Here is a 16,617-nt window from a genome sequence, read left to right as displayed (position 1 = left end):
GCCAGCCGCACTTTGAGAGTTCCATTGGTTTAAAAATATTTTTAACGTTCACTTATGATCAGAAAACGAATGTCCAAAGAGTTCTGCGCGACAGCTGTAATAATTTATTTATAAAAAATCATATAGTATTCGAGGTCGCGTACATTTACGAGCAGGTGAGGTGCGCTACCTGCGCTTTGAGAGTTCTGTCGGTTTAAAAATATTTTCAACGTTCACTTGTAATCAGGGAATTAAAATATAAAGAGTTCTGCGCGATTGCGGTAATAAATTATTTATAAAAAATTATATAGTGTCCGAGATCGCGTAAATGTACCAGCAGCTGGGGTGCGTTAGCCGCAGTTTGAGAGTTCTGATGGTTTGAAAATATTTTTGACATTCAATTATGATCAAGGAATGAACATCCGAAAAGTTCTGTGCCATAGCTGTAATAATTTATGGTGCCTCGAAAACATGCTTGCATCCTCCGTCTATCAGAAGGCGCATGGAGGGGACGTTTCTCCTCACACGCTCATATTCTTATCGACATGAGCATTTTGACGGATAATAATTATACAAAAGTGCCCCTAAATGACATGAAGCTTAATGCAACAAGTAAACGCATTGAAGTTGGGGGCCAATTTTATAATTTAGTTGGGGCGATTAGGTACATAAAGCATACCGCCGTTAAAGGACACTACACAGGAATTGTATACACAAGTTTGAAGTGGTACGAATACGACAATTTATCACGTAAACGAATTCCTTTACATTTCATTTCCATTCCAATTTTAAAATCATTCCCCATATCCTCATTTATATAAAACAATAGAATTAAAACATTGAAAATAATAATTGAAAAAAAAACAAAAACAAAAAAAAACAAGAAACAAAAAACAAAAGAAAAAAACAAAAAAAATGTTAAAAATATTTTTAAACAAACAGAACTCTCAAAGTGTGGGTAGCGTACCTTACAACCACTGTTACGACTTCGTGAACAATATAATAATTTTTTTTAAATAAATTGTTTTTACCGCAATCGCAAAGAGCTCTTTGACTATTCATTCCTTCATCACAAGTGAACATTGAAAATATTTTTAAGCCGACAGAACTGTCAAAGTGCCGCTGGCACACCCCACCTGTTGTTACAGTTACGCGGCTTGGGTCACTGTATAATTTTTTATTAATAAATTATTACAGCTATGGCACAGAACTTTTCAGATGTTCATTCCTTGATCATAATTGAATGTCAAAAATATTTTTAAACCAATGGAACTCTTAAACTGCGGCTAGCGCACCCCAGCTGCTGGTACATTTACGCGACCTCGGACACTATATAATTTTTTATAAATAATTTATTACCGCAATCGCGCAGAACTCTTTATACTTTCATTCCCTGATTACAAGTGAACGTTGAAAATATTTTTAAACCGACAGAACTCTCAAAGCGCATGTAGCGCACCCCACCTGCTCGTAAATGTACGCGACCTCGAATACTATATGATTTTTTATAAATAAATTATTACTGCTGTCGCGCAGAACTCTTTGGACATTCGTTTTCTGATCATAAGTGAACGTTAAAAATATTTTTAAACCAATGGAACTCTCAAAGTGCGGCTGGCGCACCCCTCCTGCTGCTAAAGTTACGCGACCTCGAACACTTTATAATTTTTTATGAAGAAATTATTTCTGCTATCGCATAAAACTCTTTATATTTTCATTCCCTGATTACAAGTGAATGTTGAAAATATTTTCAAATATGCAGAATTCGCGAAATAGTGTTAATCTCTCTTATTTTGTTGTCGGTATTTCACATTTTGTGAATTAGGTCTTCGCAAATCGACTTTTCGCTTTTAATTAGTAGAACTATTGTTATATATGATATAGAACTCTAGAACTATTGTAAAACAAACCGGAATTCTAAAGAAATAGTTGATTTTACTGATTAGGTGCGCTGCGTGAACTTAGCGCACCTTTTTTTAAAAGTCTATTTTTTTTGTATTTAATGACCGGAACTATTTAAAATTGTTGCATAGAGCTCTAGAACTTTTTAAGAGAGTATCAGAACTCTAAAAAAAATGTCACATTTTTAAATATGGTGTGCCAAGTTCACACAAGTCTAAATTTACTCCTGCCAAAGTTCTGTAACCCCTTAAGAAGTCACGTCAGCTTAAAGCATCATAGAAAACATTAAAAATCACTAATTTTCTTCAACACAATTATAAATTATGAACAATTTTCTTAAGATAATCTTGTCAGGAATATTTGTGCCAAATTAAAAGTCAATCAGACAATTGATTCATCTATAATTACATACATGAGCGTCTTTCCGCTCTTGGCGCTCCAGAAACGGAGAAACGAAAAATTGCAGCGGCTCTGGCGCATCTCAAGCCGCCGCACAATGTACGTAAGGTTTCGGTATTAAAGAGCACGGCCGTAATCCAGATGAGATAATTGCATGTTTTGTATTCGGTGGAAATATCGCGGCTTAATTATACGGCGCGCGACATGCGATGCATAAGTTGCCTCGTAGCTCGCGCGGCTGCGCGAGCAATTTCGCGTTGCAATTCCTTCCGCGAAGTGACGTGCGCCGCGTGACCGAAATCTTACTTCGAGAGCGACGACGGCGTAATTAGAATTCTTCAAAATCTATGCATTATTTGCGCGTAAAGAGCGCACTGATGAGTTCTCTCCGTCAACATCGAACCGTAACGTCACGCTTTTCTGCTTCTAGAGACGTGTTATTATTGCAAACTTCATTTACGTGACAAACAATATCAGAGAGTTATGAGAAAGTTGAGCACTATAAGACTAATTTGAAATAAAAAGTCACGAAATGACAATGTGATCTTCTCGTGAAGATGTAAGATCTGAGAAAGGAAAAATCTGAAGAAAAATACCGTTTTATATGGGTTATCTCAGAAAGCTTTCTCTATGGATCGAAAAGTCTGAAATAAATCTAACTTTTCTCTTTGAAAAGACATAACTTTCTTTCTTCATTCACACACCGCTCGTGAAAACTCAATTCCCGAATAGTCTCGCATTACAAGATTCTTATTTTAGGAGACCGACATGTTCAGCAAATCCTGACCGTGCAGTTCTGATCGCAGGTTATCCAAAAGATATAATTTCATCCTCTTAGCAAAATTCTCGAAATTCCAGAAGAGTTTATTCTTTAAATTGTCCCAGACTCTCCTCCGTATTTTTCGTGGGAACGTAGAACGGGTTGAGATGAATACAAAAGTCCTATACCGATTTACGATATTCGCAGTAATAGTCGAGAAATTAATTGTAAAAAATTATGAAAAAGCACGCGCTGAATGGTAAAAGGAGAAGCGCTTGAGCCGCAACGCGGCCTAGTAAGATAGCTTCATATTAATGTGTGTGCACGCGTACATATCTAGTGTTCCAAACAGCAATATCCAAAATCGGGTCATAAGACGTTTTTAAAATATCTTGAAGACATCTTTAAGACAAGTTTATAACCCCTTGTCCACAATCTTGCTTTAATCTTTAAGCCGTAATAAATTGACTAATCACAGTCGATTATTTTAAAAATAATCAACTGTGGTTGGTCAATTTCTTACGGCTTAAGAATTAAAGCAGGTTTGTGAACAAGGGGTAAAGTATTGTTTTAAAAATGTCCTAAAGACGTCTTATGACTCGATTTTGGACATTTGTACTGTCTGGGTTGTGTATGTGTGTGTATATATACATATTCGGTTCATTTACATAGTCAAACAGATGTCAGTCACTAACATCTTTAACGGATTATACGGGAACTATGTTAATTATCAATTAGATTAGGAATTATTAATTAAATAATATTAATATATTAACGCGAGCGATCATCTGCCAATCTTTTTTAATTAATAATTAAAAATCTATGAAGTTATTAGAAAAATGGTAGAAGACTTTTTTTTTCAGTTTAACCTAATGTACAAGCATACGATGGCAAATGTCGCCACTACAGCTCATCTACCATATCTCGCGTGATTCACAAACCTTCTTTAATTAATATCTCGAGAATTATTGCGAATATCGCAAAACGGTATAGAACTTTTATGTTCATCTCAATCCGTACTATGCCTCCACGAAAGCTTCGAAGGTTGTTCTAGGGCACCCTGTATAAGAGAATGTCCTCTAATAATAAGATTATATTTCTTTAAATGTTTCTTTTTTTTTAATAATAATATTTTCGTGAAATGGATCACCGCGTCGGCCAAACATCGTCCAGACGCGACCTCGAACATATGTTTAAATGAAAAGTGACATATTAAGTAGACGTGAAAACTAGTCGAGTTATTATGCGGCGCATTGCGAAACTCTCGTCATCGTAATAGCCGCGGCAGGAGAAACTGCTTACGTGTAATTATTTACAACACGGGATTAGTTCGTCTAATAATGAGGCAAACGAGAAGCAGTCATCTCGGTACGTTCGCGTCACGTGGTAGTCGCGACTCTGCTGACGCAGCTAGAATTTGCGCGGGACCGACATTATGACATTCGCGCACATCGATGGAGTCCGTTTGTGTTATTCAGGAAAAACCGCTCGAGATTTTCCGCGATATTCCGAGGATATCGTGTCAATAACTAATGCGCCGCAAGATGACGTTTGTGTACGAAACTTCGCTCCTCACTCTTCGTCGTCTGCAATTTGTTTGTTAATTTTTAAGATAATTGTATCGTGAAACGAGTTTCGCAAAAATTTGATGGAATCCGCACTGCATACGTAAATATTATCTAACTGCTCGTGCGACTAAAAAAAGATTGGCTATTCGAGAGCTGAGATATTTGCAATTAAAGTTGGCGCTTCTTATACTTGATCCTTGAGATTAACGTAGTCTACGTTTACTTTGATTTTTTATATTTTCTACATTGGTAACTATTATGATATTAAAGTGATATTAAATTACTATGATATTAATTATAAACTATAATATTCAGACATAAATTAATATTCAGTATAAATTCAGTATAAATTTTGAAATTGTTGATTATTTTTTCTCTAAATATAGCGTGTATTCATAACTCTTTTATAATTCGTAATTCCATAAGTTTATAATTTTTATAGTAATACTCTTGAAATACATATAAATATATGCATTTTTGTTATCTTTACATCTCTATAAACGAATATATGAATAAAGTGGCATGAATAGTACGGCACTCAATGTAACTATCTTAAATTTCTAAAGTAAATGTTAAGTGTCATTATTTCCACTTTTGCGTCGGTTTTGACAGATATCTCCAGTTAAAATAATTTTCATCGCGTGATATGCATTAAAAATACCAAATTTCGAGCGGTTAAATAGCGATAAGTTATCTCAAATTTATCGAGAAGTATATTATCTTAAATTTATAAACAACAAGGGCAACAGTGTGTGATTGAGAAGTCATATCGTAGAATGTAAACGTGCTGTACAAGAAGTTAGAAATCTAATTAAATATCTAGATATATTAGAAATCTATCTTTAGTTTTGCTCCTGGAAGAGACCTCCCAACTCAAAATTCTAGTCCTACTTTGCTCCTCTGAGCTTTCTAACATCTGTATATTCTGAAGGAATAGTGTATGTGTAATACACATAAAGACTGAAAGTTTGCTTAGCGCCTTTAAATGGACAGAAAATGCACAAAATGCCACTTGTAGGTCCCAAAGAGGACCTCTCAGCAAAGCTGGTAGATTATATAGAATCAAAAGAGGTTGATACAGGCTTCAGTGTATTAAAATAGAGATTAAATGGAATATTGAGATCGAAAGTAGGATCAACATTCCGACTCGAGGAACTACAAGACGTAAACAACAATTGCGTTTCGCAAAGTGCCACAGAATGCGACACGAAGAGCGATCGGCGTGTTACACAGATACGTCTCTCGATTCAAATTCGCAACCATTGATCCAAATTTGCAGTTCTTGTCGCACAAAATTGTCGAGTCCTCGAAACTCTCGATCCTCATGATTATGATTGTGCTCGCGTTTGACTGATTCGCGCACGATTCTCGGTTTCCACAGCGGCTTACGCACTTCTGATTTGTCATATCTCAATAAGATAAAATTGTTTACATAAAGTATCGTCCATATCATCCGTTGCCTTTAATTCCGATTAAGTATTTATCTGTAGATATCGTTGCTTCATGAAATCGTATAAATTTGTGCAACACAATTATTATTCATACATATCCTTATTTGACAAATATTTTATATTATTGCTTGATATTTCTCTCTCTCTCTCTCTCTCTCTCTCTCTCTTTCTCTCTCTGTCATTCAGCCCCTTACGTGATGTTATATCTTCTTATCCGAACTCCCGCGAGACAGGTATCCGTATATATATTGCTACAGGGGATGGCACAAGCACTTCACCACGAAGGATATTTTCACGACCTCCCGTTTCACTACTGTCAGTCCCCTCGACACGACCCTCTTCCAAGTCACAAGATATATACCACTGGAAATTCCCTCGCGATCCGTCGCGCGAATCCACTAAACAATACTCTCGGTCAGATTGCACAAGCGTTGCAAATCAAAACGCGACGTGGACTCGTTCTGATCGATTTATTGCGACGATCACGCTCTCTGTTACTGATCCTCGCCAATTGTCCGGAGCTTAACCGGACCGGATCCTTCGATCTGCGCCCCAAGTTTTCACCGCGCTATCGTAACGCGATAAGCGTGTGGACGCCTCTCTTCACGGAAGAAAAATCGAAAGAAATTACAAAAAAAGACAAAAAGAACGAACGCTCGAGTCGTCCAGAGGTCCTGGTGATCGAGAGCGCGCGGTCACTTCCGGTCCATGACGTCTCGCCGGACGGGCGGATGAACTCGCGAGACAGAGCCGATCGAGGATCTAGCCGAGCGGCGACTAAGTCCGTCCGTGGCGGCGATTTTCATTCAGTCGCCGGCCGACTGATTAACAAATCACGCTAGTTATGGCCTCCCTTATCAGCCGGCGCGGCGATTGGACGGCCGTGTGGACGCGCAGCCGAGCTGTGGGACGGGTTAAAATCCAAGCGGCACCAATCGGGGCCGGGCCGATGATGCCGATCGGATATCGGGCCACCGCGAACGAGAAAATAATATGTTCGGCTGTGTCGAGGACCGTCGGGTGGGCTTAGGAATCGAAATCGCTCCGTTCCATACGATTTTCTATTTCTATTTTTCTTCTTCTTTACTCGCACTCTCTCTCTCTCTCTCTCTCTCTCTCTCACTCTCGCGTCTCACATCGTGAGAATGTTGTTAGCTCGTGAGGTAGTAGCCGATGAATTGCAGATCACCGCGAATGAAATGCGCGCAGAAGACGCCATTCGTTGTCCATAATTGAAACTAGTGATTGTGAATAAAACCATTAACTCTTAAAAATCAAAATCATTTATGAACTTTTGACTTTTAAGTCAAACCTTATTTCCTTTCCGCGTTGAGTTGATAGACATAGCGGAATAAAGCAGGTTACAATTCTTTATATCTCGAGTTTATCTTACGAACAAGAAATAACAAGAAATTTGAAGACATAAGCAAACATTAATTACGTTGATAAATGGTATGATTACCGATCCTAGATATTGTGTACCTGATAGTAACTGACGTTTAAGATGTGTGAATATTATAATGTAATAACAACATCAATTTGCAGACTAACTAATAAGATTAATGTGACATGACATTTTCACGTTTCACTATGACGTCTATGGACTATGACTTATTCCTGTCATTTTTACGTCATTATTACATGATTATGGAAGAATAATTGTCGTAATGACTGACCAAAAATTGAAAAATGAAAATCACGTTACGTTACTGCCTGAGTTATATATTTACCTGTTTAAAGGGTCATTGTTTCGTCGCAAGCATAAACCTGGTATAATATTAACGGGAAACCTGCTTAATCATCTTTTACTTTTCCAAAGTAAAATACAAGTTCATCTGTTTATCTGTAACTTTTGTCTACTCCCGAGAAAACAAAAGTTTCCTATTCAAAATTTCACGAATAACAATTTTAGTAAAACTGACCTTCTTTTATAACTGTTCTCTTGGAACAAAAGATGCAAATACAAAAACTTGTTATTTCAAAACTAATCGAGAAGTTTAATGTTTTTGTGCAGTCCCTGATTAAAACGGCTGTGACACACGTCACGCTGTGACGTTCTCGCTCTTGATAATGTAAAACGAGAATCTATTTAAGAAGTGTTAAACCCGAGTGAGATATAGCTAACACATGCTATGCGAAAGGAGCGTGGCATAATCGTATTGTGCAAAAAAACATGAATCAGAATTTTACATTACGAACGTGATAAATAATTCATGTGGTATATTATGGTAATAGTAGGAAAACTGCAGTAATAACCGTGTGCACTACTTTACATACTAATTTACAATGTCGGTCTTCTTGGGAATATTCGACTTGGCGATACATGTGTGTAAAACCGATTAAAAAGCACACGACAGCTCTATGCACGATATTATAATCAATAAAAAAAAATAAACCACCTCGAAAACATTAAAAGTATGAAATAAGTTTGAACCATTATTCCTACTTACAATCCCACATACAGAAAATTGCATATTGCACTCAAATAAACGTTACTTGTTTCAAGTTTATACAAAGTCTGACTATTCACGGCACACCCGTTGTGTGCGGGTAGAACTCGTCAAACTAAACAGAAAGTTCCTCCCCCCACTACAAACTACGTAAAACTCGCGCGATACTTTGGTTTTTAAGAGTTTTCGAAGGTGGTTTATTGTTTGCTAAAAATGTTCTTTATTGTGCTTTTTATTGACTAAGAATTTGATTTTCTATTAAAACGGTTCTTCTTCTTGAAGTCGGTTAAAGACACGTCAGTTACGTCTTGTATCTCTAGTTGTTCTTAAGGAAATAATGGACCCAATTTCCACAGGTTAAATCCGGATAATCTAAAAATCACGCAGCTAACAAACTGAACAAGAACGGAAAGTTTCATCTCAACATCTCCAATGCTTAATAAGGGAGCATAGAAATAAACATACATATACGGAAAAAAAAGATTTTCTAATATATGAACAATTAAAATTATTAACTGCAGAAGCAAATTTTCTTGCTTTCATAGCAAAGTTATTTAGTTGTGATAGCTAAAAGATTTGCTAATATATTAGCTATCACAACTAAATAACTTTGCTATAAAAGCAAGAAAATTTGCTCCTGCAGTTAATATTTTTAGTTGTCCATATATTAGCAAATTTTTTTCCCGTGTACATACAAGCCGAAAAGTCTCCTTTTTGAAGTTGGTTATACAGGGTTGGCAAAAAGTCCGGAAACGGTCAAATATCTCGAAAAGGATCAACTGTAGCGAAAAATATGTAAGTAGCAAAGTTGTAGGGCTTAATAAAATGTACCTAATAATAGCTAAAAATTTGACTTTGAGTGGAGGACGAAGATCATACAAAGGTCAAATTGAATTTTTTTAATTGGAGCCCCCACTTTTTATTACATATTCTTGTAGCTTATTTTAAGGGCTTTCCAAAAACCTATAATAAAGTATTTTTTTATTAGGCATATTTAGAGTTATGAGGCTTGAAAGGATTTTGGTCTTTAACTGTTTCTGTTTCGTAAAAACGTATCACTGTCTTCTGAACAGTGGATTTAGAAATAAAATTGCGATCAGGATATGCAGCATTGAATGTGTAGATTAGTTACTTCTTTGTATAACCTAATATGGTCTCCAAATTTTCGATAAAGAAACAGCATTATCTTTTCTTTATCGGTTAACATTTTTAAAAAAGAAATTTGAAATTGTAGTTGGAAAAAGAAAGGGAAAAGACAAAGAGTAAGATGCAAGAGAGCACGACTCGTTTTTAAAATACAAAGATCGAGAAGCGTTATCGTGAATTGCGGGTATGCGCGAGTTTTGACTGAGTACGTGTGATATTACGTCGTGAATGAATAACCGCGTTCGATGCGAGCGAATGAACAACTAGGCTGGGAGCCTAAAAAACATAAACACAGGAAAAAAACAAGAATAACTTTGTTTTTCGTGTCTCGAGCTAGACGATATGACCGGCTTAGTTGTTCATTCGCTCTCATCAAACGCGATTATTCATTCACTACGTAATATCACACGTACTCAGTCGAAACTCGCGCATATCCGCGCATCACGATAACGCTTCTCGATCTTTGTATTTTAAAAAACGAGTCGCGCTCTCTCGTATCTCACTCTGTCTTTTCTCCTTCTTTTTCCAATTACAATTTCAAATTTCTTTTTCGAAAATATTGACCGAAAAAGAAAAAATAATGCTGTTTCTTTATCAAAAATTTAGAAACCATATTAGATCATACGAAGAAGTAACTGATCTACACATTCAATGCTGCATATCCTAATCGCAATTTTATTTCTAAATCCACCGTTCAGAAGACAGTAATACGTTTTTACGAAACAGAAACAGTTAAAGACCAAAATCCTTTCAAGCCTCATAACTCTAAATGTGCTTAATAAAAAAATATTTTATTATAGATTTTTGGAAAGCCCTTGAAATAAGCTACAAGAATATGTAATAAAAAGTGGGGGTCCAATTTAAAAAATTCAATTTGACCTTCGTATGACCTTCGTCTCCACCCAAAGTCAAATTTTTAGCCATCATTAGGTACATTTTATTAAGCTCTACAACTTTGCTACTTACATATTTTTCGCTACAATTGATCCTTTTCGAGATATTTGACCGTTTCCGGACTTTTTGCCAACCCTGTATAATAAGACCCATAACTTCCACGACCATTGCGATATCTTGTCACGACAGGCCAACTTTATTTCGCGAATTAGGAGACTCGTGCGTAATTCCGTGTAATGCATGCGTGATCTGCCTTTTCGCGCTTCGTGCAGTGTTTGCACATTTGAATCGAGAAATTCAGTGGTGAAATCACAGATCCGAGTTATGCGACTTATTGCTGGATCAATGACGCACGCTGGATGCTTTTCAAGTATAATCACGAGTAATCGTGCTTCAGAGATCTTTTCCCGTGAAAAGACGCTACGGAGACGAAGTGCGTGATACCATATGAATATATGTAGATGCATGGAAAACGGCCGACTCGCGTGTACTTTTACAATGAACAGCCGAGAAAGATACCTGGACGACCTGAATAAGCAGCCGCAGACTCAATCCGGTCCATAGACCGCGCGTGTCGAAAATGAAAAATGAAAAAGACATAAACGCCGACTTCGCAGACAGACTAGCGGGTAGTGAAAAGATTCTCGATCGGAATTCTTTCGAGAGTGCGGTCTAACCGGAGAAAGACAATTATCTCGCGAACGAGTAGTCGCGGTCGATTCCATTAACGTCGCTCTTACGCATATAATGATTCAGATCAAGGAGCAAATAAATGCTCAATCAATTAATTAAGCTCCTTTTCTGCGGTTTCTTAAATAACGTGAATAATAAGGCTTGACGATAAACGATTACTGCAAAAAACTGACATGAATATGAATCACTTTTCGAAATATTCATGTTGATGAAAACAAACAGAAAAAAGTATGTATCAACGACTCGATTCTATCGCAGGGCGTTTCAGTAAAAGGGCAATCTCTTAGGGGCGTACACAGATCAGGTAAGAATAACCTCATATGTTCGTATAAAATTTTTTTCTACAACGTATCCTTGCTGAGATATTCGCCTCTGATGTTAAAGTTTGAAAAGCATTTTCTAAATATAACTCTTATACACTACTTAGAAAATTTTGATAATTTTTATATTATTCTTATACTAAGCTAAGGTCCGATATTTTAGGCTTTCACGGTGTCCATGCATATTAGATTTGGTTTCCGGATTTGAGCCGCGTGGATTCTCACAGAAAAACAAACAAAGAAGAATCCACGCGGCTCAAACCCGGAAACCAAATCTAATAAGCCAAGGTCATTAGCACAGTGTGATGCATTTGTCGATATTACGTCAGAAGGCCGGGGGGCAAAGCACCCCTAAATTTCACAATCCCCAAATTTTGGAGTAAAATTTTTTATCCTTAAAACACTTTTTTAGATTCTTCAAACTTTTATAAAAAAAGAAAAAGATATTTATATTTGATTTCGAAAAAGTAAATTGTAAATTTTCCTGAAGGAGAATAGTGAGGAATATCTTCTTTCTCTTATTTGTATTAATCCACTTTTAAAGTGCCTGAAACCTACGCCTTCCTCCGAATAATTGATTCAAATAAATACAAAGTCACGTTTTTCCCTCTAGTTATCTGAATCGTGGCATCAAAACACCAGGGTCATTACTCTACCTGAAGTTATGTTAATTTTCTCCTCTGCTTAACTTATTCCGCGTTTGTTCGATGCAGGACGCGATAAAATCCCTTTAGAATACTACCATAACGTCTTTTATACACAGAATGATATTAATGATGCGCGTGACGCTTAAAATATCATCCGTGCGAGTCCATTGACATAAGAATGGACTCCATCTAAGGCTTGATTTACAATATATACAGAGTGTTCCAAATTTAAATGTCAAAACTTCGGGAGAGGATCGATAAACTAAGAAAAAAAAATTCTTTATAGATATACTTCGTTTTGGAGAAAATCGCAAAAAAAGACAAACGTAGTTGCTTCGTTCTCGTACTACTTCTAAAGTATTATCGTCATTAAAATCGCGCGCGCACGCACAAAAAGAATAATATTCCGTTTTAATATTGGTGATTCGGTGAAAACTTTCTTTGTTTGTTTACATTTCTGCCTTTCTTCTGTAAATTCGCCAGTTACTCATCAGAAGCCATCGAGTGAATTCCCATACAGCACAGCAATGTTGCAGCAACATTGCAGTAATGTTATTTTGCAATATTGCGATTTTATTGCAAAATGTTACTGCAACGTTGTTTTTGGGTTGCAGCAACGTTAAAATGTCCGCTTTTTGGAATATTGCAACGCAATATTATAGCAATATTGCAATATAATAAATCTGCAATAATACAATATTATCGCAAATATTGATTAATGTTGCATACAAGTTGCAGAAATTTACATTAAAAATTACATTAAAAATTATATAAATATAATTTACATTAAAAATTATATAAATATTTTATGCAAATATATCTCTAACTTCTCTTTTATTATGAAATATTTGGACTAAATCATTTATCTTTGTCGTTGTACTAAATAATATTATAAGAAAATTATAATTACTGCTTCGGTTGCATATAGAGACAATAAGTAGATATCAACGTGAATAAATAAGTGTGAATGAGTAAGTAATAAATAAGTACAAAAATGAAAACTACGTTTGTCTTTTTTTGCGATTTTCTCCAAAACAAAACAAAAACGAGCATATCTCTAAAGAACTTTTTTTCTTAGTTTATCGATTCCCTACACCCTCCTGAAATGTTGACATTTAAATTCGGGATACCCTGTAGAGTAAGCTTGATGTAAGAAGTAAGAGTAGGAGTAAGAAATAGAAATAATTTATTTCGCTTACGCCTATACTCTAATTCTCTTACGGAAGTTAAAGAAACATTTCTGGAGTAAAGAAATTAAAGTACAAGCAGGTTCATAAACAAAATAAATTATTTTTAGTCTTATTCGCGAATGCGTCAGGATGAGAAACGACGAGTTATCGATTACAGTTTTTCACTTATCGACGAGAAGAAATACGGCCAGACAAGATCTATGCCGGTCGAAGGGTAAGAAATATTCACCCTCCGGAGGACGCCGCGAGGTGCCAGAGTGTCGTGACAGCGTGAACGACAGCCCTCGATGTCTAATCGCGAATTGATCGAAAGGTCAGGGAGATCTCCACCCCGAGCGACCACCCTCGAGGACGTCGCGAGGAAAGGGAAGCAAGAGAAGGGAAGCGAGCCTCGAAGACGCGATACCATCTGGACACAGCCGGTCGCGACGGGATTAGGCGCGTAGGAAACCTTATCGACATGATCTCTCACGGACGGACGAACCGACGAACGAACGGGCGTGTCTCGAAAAAAAAGAGAGAGAGAGAGAAAGAGAAAAGAAAAAACACCCTCGCATCAGAGATTAAGGCGCGATCTTCCGCGATCCTCGCGCGCTCGGCCTGGAACGAATCGCGGTACCGGACCAACGATACCGGATGAATCAGGGAGATGCGGAGCACTCTCCCGCCGCCGGCACGCCTCCTCGTTCAACCGCGTTCCCGGATCGATCGGACGATTTACGGCGGGGATCGATTTGATCGACGATTAAGAGGACCGCCGCGCGCTCTCACCCCGTGCACGCGCGCTTATGCCTCGCCGCGATATTTCTCTCTCTCTCACTCCCTCACGCCCTCACTCTCTCACTCCCTCATTCTCTCACTCTCTCTGTGGCGCGAGGAATGAAAGTATTAACCCCCTTCTCGGCCGGACGGCTTTTAACGCGTCGCTGATTAATGCCGAGCGTGCGTTTTCCGTGTAAACGCGCGAGCTGAATTTATCGCGCACGAGAGCGAAGGGTTACACCATGGACGTAGTATACATGGACCCCGCATACGGCCAGAAAAGTGAAGCCAACATGTAGAAAGAGACCATAGACATAATATACATAGACTCCGCATACAGTCAGAAAAGAGAAGCCAATATGTACAGCCCCTCTGTTCTCTGTCTCTTTCTGTACAGACAAAGTGTGCAATAAGATTTAAGTAAAACTTTTACTTGCCAGTCTAGTCGGGGTGTTGTTGTACTCTATAATATTATGGAAACGAGAACTGGACGCACGCGCAATAAAAAAGTGACAAAATAGGAAGAAAACTATAGCCCTTCTATTCTCGCTCTCTTTCTAGATGTTGACTTTACTCTATTAGACGACAGAATACTCTGAGAAAAAAATTTATATTTGGAACTATAACGGCATAGTAAAAAGATTATAGTTAAGAATATCATTTTTATAGTAAATGTCACCATAATGTTTGTAATATTTATAATATAAACATAGTATAACTGACCCATGTAAAAATTTTATCAAGAATTATAATTATTTGAAATAAAAAATATAGTAAGGTAGTAAATATTGAATAGTAAGAGAAATTAACTATTTTATATAGTCAATACAATTGGAATATTTGGCAAATGTAGGTACATGTAACTATATTCCTAAAGTGTGCTTCACTATACACATAGAGTAATAAAATGGTGACTATAAATCTTTGTTCATTCTGCTATATTTTCATGTTTAGATGAATATATATGTTTGAGGCCAAAATGAACTATAAAATATAGTGAGATTATAGTTATTCCAACTATTTTTTTTCTCTCAGTGCATAGGGAATTTGGAGTCCATATATACTATGTCTATAGATTACACGGGCCGTTTCGACCGGAAACGAGCGGGCGTCCGTTCTGGACAACGCATTGAACGTTAAATGTGCCTTTCCGATTCTCCAGCTGAAACAATGTGATGCTGGTGTGAGAGAAGTAAAACTTGGAATTAAAGGGACACATCTGACGTTCGTCGTGCGTCCAGAAAGGGGCCCCAGAACGATCGCGAGGCATTGATCATGCCCTCAATTTTACACGCAAAAAAAAGCTGTGGAACTGTTCGGAATGGTGATATCGATTGGAATAATTTTGCTGTTTCTTAAATTCCTGTTGTGTTCCCTAGGGAAACATTCTAGGAAATTTATTCGATCAAAATCCCTTCCACACAGTTTCATAATAGCTCCCTTGACTTCGAGTTTGACTTTGTCAAAAAATATCGCGTGTACAGTCAGTTTTAGTTTTTACTATTTTGATGAGTAACGCACGGAGAACAATTAAATAACTTTTACTATGAAAGCAAGAAAATTTGCTCCTGCAGTTAATATTTTTAGTTGTCCATATTAGCAAATCTTTTTTTCCGTGTAGCTAACAATTTTAATTATATATTATTTAATTTATATATAAACACATAACACATAACACATAACACATACACATATATAAAATAAAAGGATAAACAATTATTACAAAATGTTGATCTGGTTCGGCTACAAGATTCTACTAATTTCTAAGTAATTTTACTATAAAATTTTCTCCGTGCATATACAGACATACAGAAAGTTGCGTAACATCTGAGTTACGTGATTAATACTATTAAAAGTAAAGGAGGGATTTAATCGCGTGCCGGATCGAATAAACGCGGAATAAGTTAAGCAGGGGAGAAAATTAACATAACTTTAAGTAGAGTAATGATCCTGGTGTTTTGATGCCACGATTCAGATAACTAGAGAGAAAAATGTGACTTTGTATTTTTTTAAATCAATTATTCAGAGAAAGGCGTAGATATCAGGCACTTTAAAAGTGAATTAACACAAATAAGAGGAAGAAGATATTCCTCACTATTCTCCTTCAAGAAAATTTACAATTTGTTTTTCTGAAATCAAACATAAATATCTTTTTCTTTTTTATAAAAGTTTGAAGAATCTAAAAAAGTGTTTTAAGGGTAAAAAATTTTACTCACTTTACGTGGTTATAGAAGAGAGAGAAAAAGAGAGAAGAGAGTACTATTAAAAGAAAAGAAAATACAACCTAATCCTAATAATGCAACAGTAAAATCGTGCCCACTTCATCGAGCAAATTGCACCTCGTATTTATCCTTTTTGTCGTTGCTTATTATATTTTCAAAAATGCACGAATTATCGACGGCAAACGAAAGGGCTCGGATCGAATGAACCGCGTCCCGAGGAGCAGGACGAGATGT

At 36.8% G+C, this 16,617-nt stretch overlaps 1 protein-coding gene across 4 annotated transcripts in view; it reads right to left on the bottom strand.

Moving 5' to 3' along the window:
• LOC116840384 (protein N-terminal asparagine amidohydrolase) overlaps positions 1-16,617 on the bottom strand; it is a 119,824-nt gene that overhangs the window by 41,206 nt on the left and 62,001 nt on the right. The window contains exon 1 of one of the 4 annotated variants that reach the window (XM_032807005.1): positions 6,254-9,011. The exons of 1 other annotated variant lie outside the window; for it this stretch is intronic. The gene's annotated coding sequence lies outside the window, so the exon portion shown is untranslated. Of the gene's footprint in view, positions 1-5,868; positions 6,222-6,253; positions 9,012-16,617 lie in introns of those variants that run through there. 2 more of the 4 variants (XM_032807007.1, XM_032807009.1) reach the window with 2 other exon arrangements.

Source organism: Odontomachus brunneus, unplaced genomic scaffold (genome assembly GCF_010583005.1).
Source record: "Odontomachus brunneus isolate Ranch 3 - 2012 unplaced genomic scaffold, Obru_v1 Obru_scaffold_009, whole genome shotgun sequence".
NCBI lineage: Eukaryota > Metazoa > Arthropoda > Insecta > Hymenoptera > Formicidae > Odontomachus > Odontomachus brunneus.
The sequence above is the reverse complement of the archived record's forward strand: the minus strand, read 5'-3'. Positions and strand labels throughout refer to the sequence as shown.